General features: G+C 37.9%; 1 pseudogene; it reads right to left on the bottom strand.

Annotated features, from left to right (window-relative positions):
* Positions 1-752: 752 nt before the first annotated feature.
* LOC119799580 lies at positions 753-868 on the bottom strand (annotated as a pseudogene).
* Between the last annotated feature and the right edge of the window lie 12,189 nt (positions 869-13,057).

Here is a 13,057-nt window from a genome sequence, read left to right as displayed (position 1 = left end):
TGTTTATGCTGAAAATTTTAGAGGATAAAGTCTCTTGCTTAAGATTTGTTTTTATTTGTGTGTATGTGTGTATGTGTGTGTGTGAGCGCACACGTGCATGCATGTGCATGTGTGTGTGTTTGTGCCTTTGTGTGTATGTGTGGAATAATAACAAAGAAATGCAGGCTATTTTGAGAGTAGGAGAGACATGGAAGTTAAAGGCAGAGAACTTGGGAAGAACTGAAGGAGAGGAAGGAATAAAGAAAGTGATATAATTCTCTTTCAATTAAAAACATGTTTTAAAAAATACTAACCTAAGTTGGGCAGTGGAGACACGTGCCTTTAATTCCAGCACTCAGGAGGCAGAGGCAGGCAGATCTCTGTGAGTTCAAGGCCAGCCCAATGTAGAAGAACTATATATCTTATACCCTGAAAAGGTATAAGGGTATAAGATCTCTCGGAGGTGGAGTTTCAGGTTGTTTTGAGCACCTGAGGAGGGGCTGGGAACCCACTCCCATCCTCTGGGAAGAGCAGGAAGTGCTCTTAACTGCTAAGCATCTCTCCAGCCCCCAAAGTCTTTTTAAAATTTGTGGCTTTATGTACTTGCCATTTCTACATCATTCTCTTTCTCCAGGTGCCCTTCCTTTCTTCTTATGTTATTCTTTATGTTTTCTACTCATCCTCATTTTCTATCACTGTCTTCCTCTTATTTTACATATATATATATATATATATATATATATATATATATATATATATATAAATTTTTTTACAGCCTACAGCACCCAGTATTCTCAGGTCTCCCATCCAAGTACTAACCAGAGCTGACCCTGCTTAGCTCCCGAGATTAGACGAGATCGGGAGCATTCAGGGTGGTATGGCCATAGACACTGACTGTATATTTTTAAATAAATAAATAAATACTGTCATTTTACCCAGGAAAACATCACAATAAAGTAAATGCATCTAGAATCCTGAGGTTAAATCATGGATTAATTTAGAGGTATAGTGTTGAATATCTCTTGGGGATAGAAAGAATTGACATTTTTCAGGGTAAACAAAACAATCCTGTACAATAAAGGAAGTTCCAGAGGCAGCACCATCCCTGACATCAAGCTCTATTACAGAGCTACAGTAATGAAAACAGCTTGGTATTGGCATAAAAATAGAGACGTTGACCAATGGAATAGAATTGAAGACCCGGATATTAATCCATACACCTATGAACACCTGATTTTTGACAAAGAAACTAAAATTATACAATGGAAAAAATGAAGTGTCTTCAACAAATGATGTTGGCATAACTGAATGTCAACATGTAAAAGAATGAAAATAAATCCATATCTATTTTCATGCACAAAACTCAAGTCCAAATGGATTAAAGACCTCAATATAAATCCAACCACCCTGAACCTGATAGAAGAGAAAGTTGGAAGTAGCCTGCAATGCATGGGCACAGGAGACCACTTCCTAAATATAACCCCAGTAGCGCAGACAATAAGAGCAAAAATAAATAAATGGAACCTCTTGAAACTGAGATGCTTCTGTAAAGCAAAGGACGCAATCAATAAGACAAAAAGTCAGCCTACTGAATCGGAAAATATCTTTACTAACCCCACATCAGACAAAGAACTTATCTCCAAAATATAAAAGAACTCAAGAAATTAGCTATTAAAATTCTAAATAACCCAATTAAACCTTATTCATTCACAAACAAACTTGACAAACACGTATGTAGTCCATCTCACATCTTTATAGAGACACATAGCCTTAGCATGTGAGCAATTTCTAAGTCAAAGGGGAAAATTAGTTAGCATATAGCTATCCTACAGATGGTATGTTTACCTGCAATTATTGGTTAAAAATTTCATTGGTAACTGTGACTCAAATATTTAATTATACTAAATCTGATTGGGGTGTGGTGGTGAATTTACCACCAACTAACTGAAGACACCTGTTTAAAAAATGGCCTCATCTTGGTATTGGCATAAGAACAGACAGGAGGACCAATAGAACCGAACTGAAGACCCGGTTATTAATCCACACACTTTTAAACACATGATTTTTGACAAAGAAGGAAAAAATATAAAATGGAAAAAAGAAAGCATATTTAACAAATGGTGTTGGCATAACTGGATATCAACATGTAGAAGAATGAAAATAAACCCATATCTATCACCATGCACAAAACTCAAGTCCAAATGGATCAAAGACCTCCACATAAAGCCAGCCACACTGAACCTTACAGAATAGAAAGTGGAAAGTACAGTTGAATGCATTGGCACAGGAGACCACTTCCTAAATATAACCTCAGCAGCACAGATATGCTGAGAGAAACAATCAATAAATGGACCTACTGAAATTGAAAAGCTTCTGTAAAGCAAAGGACATAGTCAACAAGACAAAATGACAGGTTACAGAATGGGAAAAGATCTTCACTAACCCCACATCAGACAGAGGTCTGATCTCCAAAATATACAAAGAACTCAAGAAATTGGTTATCAAAAGAACAAATAATCCCATAAAAATGGAGTACAAATCAAAACAGAGAACTTTGAACAGAGGAATCTAAAATGGCTAAAAGACACTTGAGAAAAATTTCAACATCTTTGGTCATGAGAGAAATGCAAATCAAAACAACTCTGAGATTCCACTTTCACCTGCAAGAATGGCTAAGATCAAAAACACTGATGACAACTTATGCTGGAGAGGTAGTGGGGTAAAGGGAACACTTTTGCATTGTACTGGTGGGAAAGCAAGCTGGTACAGCCCCTTTGGATGTCATTGTGGCGATTTCTCAGAAGATTAGAAAACAATACCCAGCAATACCACTTTTGGGTATATATCCAATGGATGCTCAATTGTGGTACAAGGACATGTGCTCAACTATGTTCATAGCAGCATTGTTTGTCACAGCCAAAACCTGGAAACAACCTAAATGCTCCTTGACCAAAGAATGGATAAGGAAAATGTGGTACATTTCCACAATGGAGTACTATACAACAGAAAAAAATAATGACTTCTTGAATTTTGCAGCCAAATAGAAGGATCTAGAAAACATCATTTTGAGGAGATAACCCAGACCCAGAAAGAAAGCTCTCACTTGTACTCACACATAAGTGGATTTTTAAACACAAAGCAAAGAAAACCAGCCTATAAATCACAATCCCAAAGAACCTAGACATCAATGAAGACCCTAGGAGAGACATATATAGGTCTAATCTACACGTGAAGTAGAAAAAGACAAGATATCCTGAGTATACTGGGGGCATGAGGACTTTGGGGTAGGACTAAAAGTGAGGGGAGAGGCAGGGAGGGGAGCAAAAAAATGTAGAGCTAAATAAAAATCAAAAAAGAAAAGAGGCCTCATCTTGCTTATAATCCAGGGGCGCCCTCTATTGGTTAACCACTTCAGTAGGGACAAGGAATGAAAATTCTAGGTGGAAGTAGGAGCTCATATTTAAAAATCAATCATGAAAATACTTAGCTACAGTTACTTATTTTATGAAAATCATATTTAAAATAAACATATGTTTATGTAGTTTAAAGTTGTAGGCATGTGTAATTTTTCATAGTCTGCTTTTAAAATAGCAGTTTTCAAAGGATGAAATGTATACATAAGGATTGCTCACTTCTCTGAGTCTTGAAGGCACACCCCCATTTAACTACCACCCAAATACGGTATAGCAGTATCCCATTATCCTTCAGAAAGTTTTTTCTCTCCTGTATTTTTCCAGTCTATCTTCACCCCTCTCATCTGCCCTACTGAAACAGTCTACCTGAACTAATGGGAGCTCATCACCTCTAGCCAGACTGGGAAGGAACAAGCATAGGATCAAACTAGTCCCTCTGAATGTGGTTGACAGTTGCATGGCTGGTGTAGACTGAGGGATCACGGGCAGTGGCACCAGGATTTATCCCTACTGCGTGTATTGGCTTTTTGGGAACCTATTCTCTTTGGATGTATACCTTGCTCAGCCTAGATGTAGTAGGGAGGGCCTTGGACCTCCCTCAAAGCAATGTGCCTCACCTTCTCTGAGGAGTGGAGGGGGGTGGGATGGGAGGGTGTGTGGAGGAAATGGGAGGAGGAAAGGGAGTGGGAACTTGGATTGGTATTTTTTTTTTTAAAAAAAGACTTCCATCATAATATCTAACGTAATGTTTCAATAAATGCATGGGCATCATACCCCAGTCAATTTGATATACATAATTTAATATTCTCAACTCTCACACAATTCACTTATCATATACCCCATTCAAATGATATACATAATTTAATAATCTCAACTCTTCCACAATTCATTTACCAGTCTGAGCTTCATGGTCACTAGGATTATGATATAGATTTAATAATTGGAGTTTTACTACCCAGGACTTCAAAATATAATAAGTATATGTAGAGATGGAGTCTTTAAATATATACATTAAAATAAATTATTTCATAGGGTCTTAATCTGATATTGAAAGTTTTTCTTTAGAAGAGAAGAAATTTGGATACACACACATGTGCACACATACACACACACACACACACACACACACACACACACACACGGGGTTGGGGGGGAAACACTATGTTTTCATTTCTAAGACAGAGGTCCTCAGAAGAAATGGCTTGTCTGACACCTTGATTTGGACAGTTTTCTGTAAACGGAGGCTGCTCGTTCATTTCCCCACTGCTTTTATTATATATTTTATATTTTACCACGAGGCTTGTGGTGGTTTGTTACCTCTTGCTGCTTGGACAGCTCCATGGCATCTACCTTCTTCAGCAGCTCTCTGACTCCATCTACTCTCTCTTTATATATATCTCTTTTCAGATTCCCTGTCTGGCTTTACTCTGCTAGACCACTGGCCAAAAGAGTATTATTCCTCAACCAATAAAAGCAACACATATATAGAAGTACATACCACATCAGTTATCCTTCAAAATTGTGCAGAAATCAATAACTGCTAATGAAACCCAGTCTGTATGGGGAAGTTTTTGTGCTTTATAACAATTGTGAATAAAGCTTCTTTGGCCACAAAGCTGCTTTTGAAAATGTATATTTTCATTTCTCTGAAAACAAAACCACTGCAACACAGTATGCATTTGCTCTTCTAATTTGCTATATCTTCCAAAATATTATATGAGCCTTCCACCTTTCATGACATCCATTCTCCATCCAGAGACTATAAAATGGAAAATTGCAGAAACGAAGAGTTTTAAGGCTTACATTGCCTAGCATTCTGAGGAGTGTGATAAAATCTCAGGTCGCTCTGCTCCATCCTGCCTGGAATGTGAATCATCCCTTTGTCCAGCATATCTAGCCACCAATGAGTCACTTATGCATTGCAGTGCTTACGTTTAAGAAACTTTTTTTTTTCTTGACAATGACCTCAGAGCCAGAGAGATGCGATGGCAACAACTTAGCTATGCCTATGCCACAGACAAGTTTAGAAAGTGCTTCCTTGAAGTAAAATGTTTAAAAATTCTCAACAAAGAACTATTAATCACACACCAATGTTCCAGAGTTCTGCAGAGCAATGTGGTGTTTTGAGAGAGGACCTGAAATAACATATCTTTTATCACCATATTTATTACGATTGTTCCATTTTATCTTTAGTTGTGTGAATTTTATTGTGCCTAATTTGTAACATTGCACTTTGTCATAGGTCTGCATGCACAGGAAACAAACAAATATCATGTGTATAGGATTTAGTTCTTTCCGTGGCTTCAGACCTTCCGTGGAGGTCTTGAAATTAACACATTCCATGGGCAAGGAGGACTGCTGTGTCTGTGCCACTTTTCTGCGTCAGTAGTGGCAAGAGAGATGCAGGCAGCTTCCACCCTCACCAGCATCTGATACCACTGACTCTGGTGGGTACAAAATCTACCTCGCTGTGGTTTCTGTTTCATGTGCTGATGAGCCATGCCGGTGAGCATCTTGCCACATGATCATTTTTGTCAATGTATTTTTACAGTGCATCTGCTCAGCTCCAAGGAGCTCTTCCTAGGTCTGGAGCCTTGCTCTCTGGCAGCTGTTCATTAACAAACATAATATTTATAATTTTTCTTTCATGATCGATGCTTTTTAGTGTTCTGGGTAAGAATATTCTGCCTACCTACATTGTATTAATTTCATTGAACTATGGTAACAAGGTACTACAAGCAGAGTGCTGTAAAGAAAATGAAGTTTATTCCCACACTGTTCTGTAAGCTCAAAGTTTTAAACCCAGGTGTTGTCAGATCTACATTCTGAAGGTTCCGAAAGGTATCTTGTTTCCTGTCACTCTACTGGCTTCTAATGGCTGCAGGACCACAATCTACTGATGTTCTGACTCTATCTTCATGACAGTCTCCCCTCCGTGTGTCTGTCTTGTCAAATTATAAAGACTTCACCCGCACTAGATTAGAACTCACAGTATTCCAACACGGCCTCACTTTGCTTAACTAACTCAATCTGAAGAGATCCTATGTTCAGACACAGTAACATTCACTACAGCTGTGGGTCACTGCATCTGCTTCCAACAGTTACTAGATGTAGGTTCTATGATGACAATTTGGGTAGTCACTAATCTGATTAAATGGGAAGGCCCTTTCAGACACTCTATCTCCACTATTGCTAGGAGTTTTAGCTGGAGTCATCCTTGTGAATTCTTGAGAATTTCTTCAGCACCAGGTTTCTTCCTAACCCCATAATGCCTCCCTCTATCAAGATATTTCTTTAACTGTTTTTCTCCTCTGTCCCTTTCCCAACTCGGTCTTCTTGATCCTTCATGTTCTCATTCCTCACCCCCTCCCTTCTATGTCCCTCCCAATTTACCCAGGAGATTTTAACTATTCTCCTTCCTGTGACCCTCCATGTGAGTCCCTCTTAGGGTCCCCCTTTTTACTTTTTTAAATGAATGTCTGGCGTTAGTTTTGAATTGGATTGTTTGTTTTCTTGATATCTTTATATCCAGTTTTAGGAGTAGTTTAATCTATTTTGAATATTAGCTCTCAATCAGATATCTAGTTGGTAAAATCCCTTCCTCATTTTGTAGGCTGCTGCTTTTTCCTAATGACAGCATCCTTTGCATTACAGACATTTTTCAGTTTCAGTAGACCACATTTAATTGTTAATTTTAGTGCCTGTGTTAGCAGTATTCTATTTAGAAAGACTTTCTAATACAATTCTAATATTTTCTAATGATCTAAGACATATCCTGTGCCAATGAGTTCAAGACTAATTCCTATTTTCTCTTCTGTCAGATTTAGTGTATCTGGCTTTATATTGAGGCCTTTGATCCATTTAGAGTAGAGTTTTTTACAGGGTGATATGTATGGATCTATTTGGACTTTATATGTAGCCATCAAGTTTGACCAGCACCATTTGTTGAAGATGCTCTCTTTTTTAAAGGGGTATTTCTGACTTGTTTTGTGAAAACCAGATGTCTGTAGGTGAATGAATTTATGCTGGGTGTGCAATTCTATGCTGCTTCTATTGCTAGAGTTTTGAACAATTTGAAGTTGGTAGTTCTTTTATATTAGTCAGCGTTGTTTTAGCTATGCTGTTTTTTATGTTAGTTTGTTTCCATACCAAGTTGAAAGTTGTCCATTCAAAATCTGTGAAGAATTGTATTGGAATTTTAATAGGATTGCACTGAATTTGTTGATTGCTTTTGGTAGGATGATTGCTTTAAATGTATTTTGGACCTTTTTGTGAGTTGGCATTTAGAATAACTGTGGGCCTACATAACAATTGGCCAATGTTCCTTTTGTTTCTATTTTGTGGGATATTTTGAGGACATTTGGCATTAATCCTTCTTTGAAAGGCTGGTAGAACTTTGAGTTAAACCATCTGTCCTTTAGCCAAAGGTTGGAGTCTTCTAATTCCTGCTTTAGTTTTGCTAGGGTATTTTTGGTCTTTTAAATTCTTATCTGATCTGGATTTAACTTTGGTAAGTGGTACCTGTTGAGAAAATTATTGATTTCTTTTACAATTTCTAATTTGGAGGAATATAGGTTTTTAAAGTGTGTCCTTATGATTCTCTGGAATTCCTCAGTGTCTGTTATGTGCCCTTTCCATTTATAATTTCATTCGCTTGGATTTTCTCTCTATGTCTTTTAGTTAATTTGGGTTTTTATTTATCTTATTGCTTTTCTCAAAGAACTAACTCTTTGTTTCATTGATTCTTTTCTACTGTTGCTGTTGTTTGTTTTTATTTTATTGATTTTGACTCTCAGTTTAATTATTTCCTGCTATTTATTCTTTCTTCTTTTTGTTCTATAGCTTTTATGTGTGTTGTTAAGTTACTGGTATGAGAACTGTCAAGGTATTTTTAATCTAGGCTATAAATTTGCCTTTTAGAACCTCCTTCAATGTGTCCCATAGGTTTAGGTATGTGTGCATTCATTTTCATTACTTTCCAGAAAATTTTGAATTTCTTCCTTAATTTCTATCTTGATCCATTTTTTTTTCTATTTAGTAGGGAGCTGTTCAGTTTCCATAAGTTTGTAAACTTTCTATTGTTTCTGTTGTTGATATCCTTTAGTCTATGGTGGTCAGATAGGATCATGTGACTTCAATTTTCTTGTTAACTTTCAGGTGTTGCTTAAATTTTTGTATCTTTTGAGCATTGCTTTGTGTCTGAATATGTAGTCAGTTTCGGAGAAAGTTTCATGAGGTACTAAGAAGAAACTATATTCTTTTGTGTTTGAGTGAAATGCTCTGTAATATCTGTTAGGCTCATTTGGTTCATAATATGAATTAGCTCCAGCATTTCTGTTTAGTTTTTTGCCTGGATGACCTGTCCATTAATGAGAGTGGGATAGTGAAGTCTCCCACTATCAGTGTATGAGGGTAAATCAATATGTGATTTAAGCTGTGGTAGTTTTTATTTTTATGAACTTGGGTACCCTTGTGTTTGGGGTATAGACGTTAATCTTACAGGATTTTCTTGGTGGATTTCCCTTTGATGAGCATGTAGTAACCTTCCATGTCTCTTCTGATTAGTTTTGTGATGGGAGAGCTAACCAATCCCCTTGTTTGAGGTGTGTGCCCTCTCCGGGGCCCCAAATACCTTTAAAACATCATGTGCATTTGTTTTCGCTCTCTTTGGTTTCCTGCACTCCTGGCATTTGCGGGATCCTTGGTCGTGTAAGTTTTCCCTCAATTATTAAAATCTTTTGAATAGAGCTGGTCTGGTTATTTATTAATTGACCTCGCCCCATACAGTTTTGGTTTGAAATGTATTTTTTTTCAGATATTAAAGTGGCAACACAAGCTTGCTTTTAAGGGGATTATCTTTCCCATCCTTGATGTTAATGTGTTTCTTGGATGCAGTGTAAATATGGATCCAGTTTCTGATCCAATATGTTAGTCTGTCTCTCCCCCCACCCCCGACCCAGACAGGATTTCTTTGAGTAACAGTTCTGGCTGTCCTGAAACTCATTTTTCATGCCAGGCTAGCCTCGAACTTACTGAGATCCACCTATCTCTGCCTCCCAACTGCTGGGATTAAAGGCATGCATCACTACGATTTGGCTAGTCTGTGTCTTTTAAATAGTGGATTGAAATCATTGATGATGAGAGATATCAATGAGTAGTGTTCATTGATTCTTGTTTTGTTGTTATTGTGTGTGTGTTCCCTTCTTATTCTATTGCTAGTCTGTCATTTATTCCTTGTGTTTTCATTGTTATAATTAACCTCTTTTGGTTGTATTTTTTTCTAGTATCTTCTGTAGGGCTGATTTTTTTTTTTTTGTAGACACTGCTTAAATTTGGTTTCATCATAAAATGTCTTATTTTCTCCATCTATAATGATTGAAAGTTTTTCTGAGTTTTTAGTCTGGGATGTCATCTTTGGTCTCTTAGAATGTGTCAAACATATGTCCAGGCCCTCTGGACTTGTCTTTGTTGGGTTGGTGTTTTGTTGCTTCATTCCTGTTGTTCTCTCTGTTTCTTAGGAGGGGGTGGTGACTGTGTGTTGCCTGGTAAGAAATTCCTCTGGAATCCTGCTAAGTGGAGCTACTAGGGATTCTGCATAAAATGCATTTCTAGGTATTGGGAACTGAAATAAATGAAGATAGGCTGGGGAAACCTGAGGAGTACACAAGAGGGAAGGAAAAGGAAGCAGAGTGTTCTTCCAGGATCTGCTTACTTACCTGGGAATGTTGGATAGAGAATATGGAGAGGCCACAGCAGATAGTCTGTAACGGAGCTGGGGATGAAACTGGGGCATTGGAGGACAGAAGGGAGAGTGAAGATCTAAAGCTTGCCTGACTGCTCACCTGGCCTCCTTGCTGCTCTAGAGGACTTGGTGATGCATTCCCAGGTAGCACCTGCCTAAGTTGGCATCTAGGACAATGGATGAGTGAGTGGCGAGGAAGGCTGGAGAAGATCTGCGTGAACTGTTAGAGACGGGGTGAGAGAGGGTGGAGGGGCCTCAGCAGTGGTCTTCTGCAGAGCTGGGGATGAGACTGGAGGATTGGACTTGGGAGGGGAAAAAGTGAACATCTGAAGTTTGTCTACCTGATTAACTGACCTTCTTGCTTCTCTGGAAGTTTTGTGTGGTGGATTCCCTGCCTGGGTTAGTTTAGGATATAAGAGCTAGCTAGCAATATGCTTAAGTTATTGGCAAAACAATATTGCAAATAATATAGTTTCTGAGTGATTATTTCAGGTCTAACTAAGCCGCTGGGACAAATGAGCAGCCTCCAACAACAAATTGGCACACCGATGTGGTCGACTATATCCACATAAAACCTGACAAGGCTTAAAGAAGGATTCTAGACACAAAAGAGCAGAGCTAAGCATGGCTTTTGGGTAGCAGCATTTTCTCAGGTAGGCTTTGTTTGCTAGAAGCAAGAAGAGGCACGATTCTTTTAAGAGAAGGCTTCCTGACTCAATGGTAGCAGCAAAAACTGCACAGCTCCTTTAATAAGGTTTCCTGGTTTGTGCTAGTGGCAAGAACAATTCTGACTCTGGCTATAGAGCATTTAAATGGAGCTTGTGAATAGAGTGCTACAACTTGCTTAAGGGCAGCACAAACCTGCTGAGTCCTGACCCTGAATCTAGGGCAAAGAGAATGGTTTTCAGAGGTACCGAACATGTCTCCACCAAGTTGGGCTGGGTGGGGTCAATGGGCAGTGCTTTGGAATTGGTCCTAGCCACACCCCCTTAACATAAAAAAATAAAAAGGCACTTATGGTCAGAAAATAATTACAGATACAGAATAAAGACAGATTCAGATAAAAAAGACCTCTAGATGTGTCACAGTGTTGAATAAATGTATGTAGGCTTGAGAGAGAGAAGAAAAAGAATATAGACAGTTATAAAAAATGTAAATGGTTTTAAAAATTAAAACAAAGTCTTTAAAGAGAAGGGGACAGTCACAGATTAAAGGAATCAAAAAAATAACCCACATAAAGATGGAACTACACCCAAATTCCCTAAATGATTGTTTATAAATGTTTGTTTACATTTAAAGGGGGATATGTTATAGATATGAATACTTTGCATTGATACAAATTTAAGGTCAATTTTTATATGTATATTTATGCTCTTGATTAAGGTATTGTGTTTGTCCACCTCATTTAAAGTTGTAATGTATGCTGTATGAACTCAGAGGACCCACAGAAAAATGACTGCTGAAGTTGCCTAAAGGTGAGATGATCCTTCGGGGTTCCTGCTTCATAAAGCAGTCATCCAGATATTCTGCAGAATAACAAAAGAAAGCAACTGATGGACTATGCCATATCAAGACAGAATAGATCTTTGGATTTCTGACTTCATGGAAAAGTCTGCCAAATACTATGGGCCTATAGGCTGAAGATGGATGCTCCAATGATTTTTGGGTGACCAAGAACTTTGGGTGACTGTCCAGGTAGTGAGATGTCTCTGTCAATTCTAGAGTTTTGGAAGTTGCTTACATTGCACGTCCTGTTAGCTTAGATAATATTATATCGTTCTGTGGTCTTTGAAGAGTTGACAAATAGTTATAGTTTTTCTTAGTTATGATAAAAGATAAAGTATATATAAATATTGTAACTATAATTCTTGCTTGACACCTGTTTTTTATATGTAATTTTACTATGTTAAAGTTAAAACCTTCCTTTTTATTTAATAGAAAAGGGAGGTGATGTATGGTATAAATATGTTTGATTACCATTGATAATTAAAGAAGATGCTTTCTGCCAATATCTTAACAGAGTAAAGCCAGGCTGAAAGAGATATAAGGAGAAAAAAGGTAGAATCAGGAAGAAGCCATATAGCTACTTCTGGGGACAGTCACCTTTACCACAGCCTGCTGAAACTTTTCTGGTAGGCCATGACCTTTTGGTGATGCACAAATTAGTGGAGATGGGTTAGTATAGGAGATAAGCGCTAGCTATCAATATGTTTAAGCTACTGGTCAAACGGTATTGCGAATAATATAGTTTCTGAGTGATTATTTTGTGTCTAAGTGGCCAGGAATGAATGAGCAGCCTCCGACAACACCTGTGTGCTGGAGGTTGAAGCTGGGACAATTGGATGAGTGAGGAGAAATGTTGGCGAGAAAGGTCTGTGTGCTTCACTGGAGATGGGGCAGAGATGAGGGGCAGGCCCCAGCAGGCGGTCTGATAAAGAGTTGGGGATGAAACTGGGGGGTTGGATATTAAGGAGAGGAGGAATGGTGAAAATCCTCAGGCTACTTGTCAAGAGTGAGATCTTGTATCAGAAAATATTAAAAAACCCTCATTACGTTCTAGAGATTCATGATACAATTAATGCTAAGTAGTCTATGAAAATTTCTACTTTACCAAAACCTTTTGAACTATATAATTCTTACTTATTCACAGCTTGACAGGACCATAAAATAGTTTTCATCTTTTTAAAACTATGCCTAAAAAGGTAACAGAACAGCAACACTTGTTTATTGTGAAAAGTGTGCATGAAACCACTTGCTGGAAGTTTTAATTAGCAGTTATTTTTATAAACATAGACCATGCCTGAGAACATGATTAGCTTTAGTAAGGTATCTATGGCAGATCAGAGCCAAATTATGGAATAAACAGAATTCACTCATTAGTGACTTAACAGTCAGGCTCTAATTAAAACCACATATGCATTTA

Source organism: Arvicola amphibius, chromosome 12 (genome assembly GCF_903992535.2).
Source record: "Arvicola amphibius chromosome 12, mArvAmp1.2, whole genome shotgun sequence".
In the NCBI taxonomy this organism is placed as follows: domain Eukaryota; kingdom Metazoa; phylum Chordata; class Mammalia; order Rodentia; family Cricetidae; genus Arvicola; species Arvicola amphibius.
The sequence above is the reverse complement of the archived record's forward strand: the minus strand, read 5'-3'. Positions and strand labels throughout refer to the sequence as shown.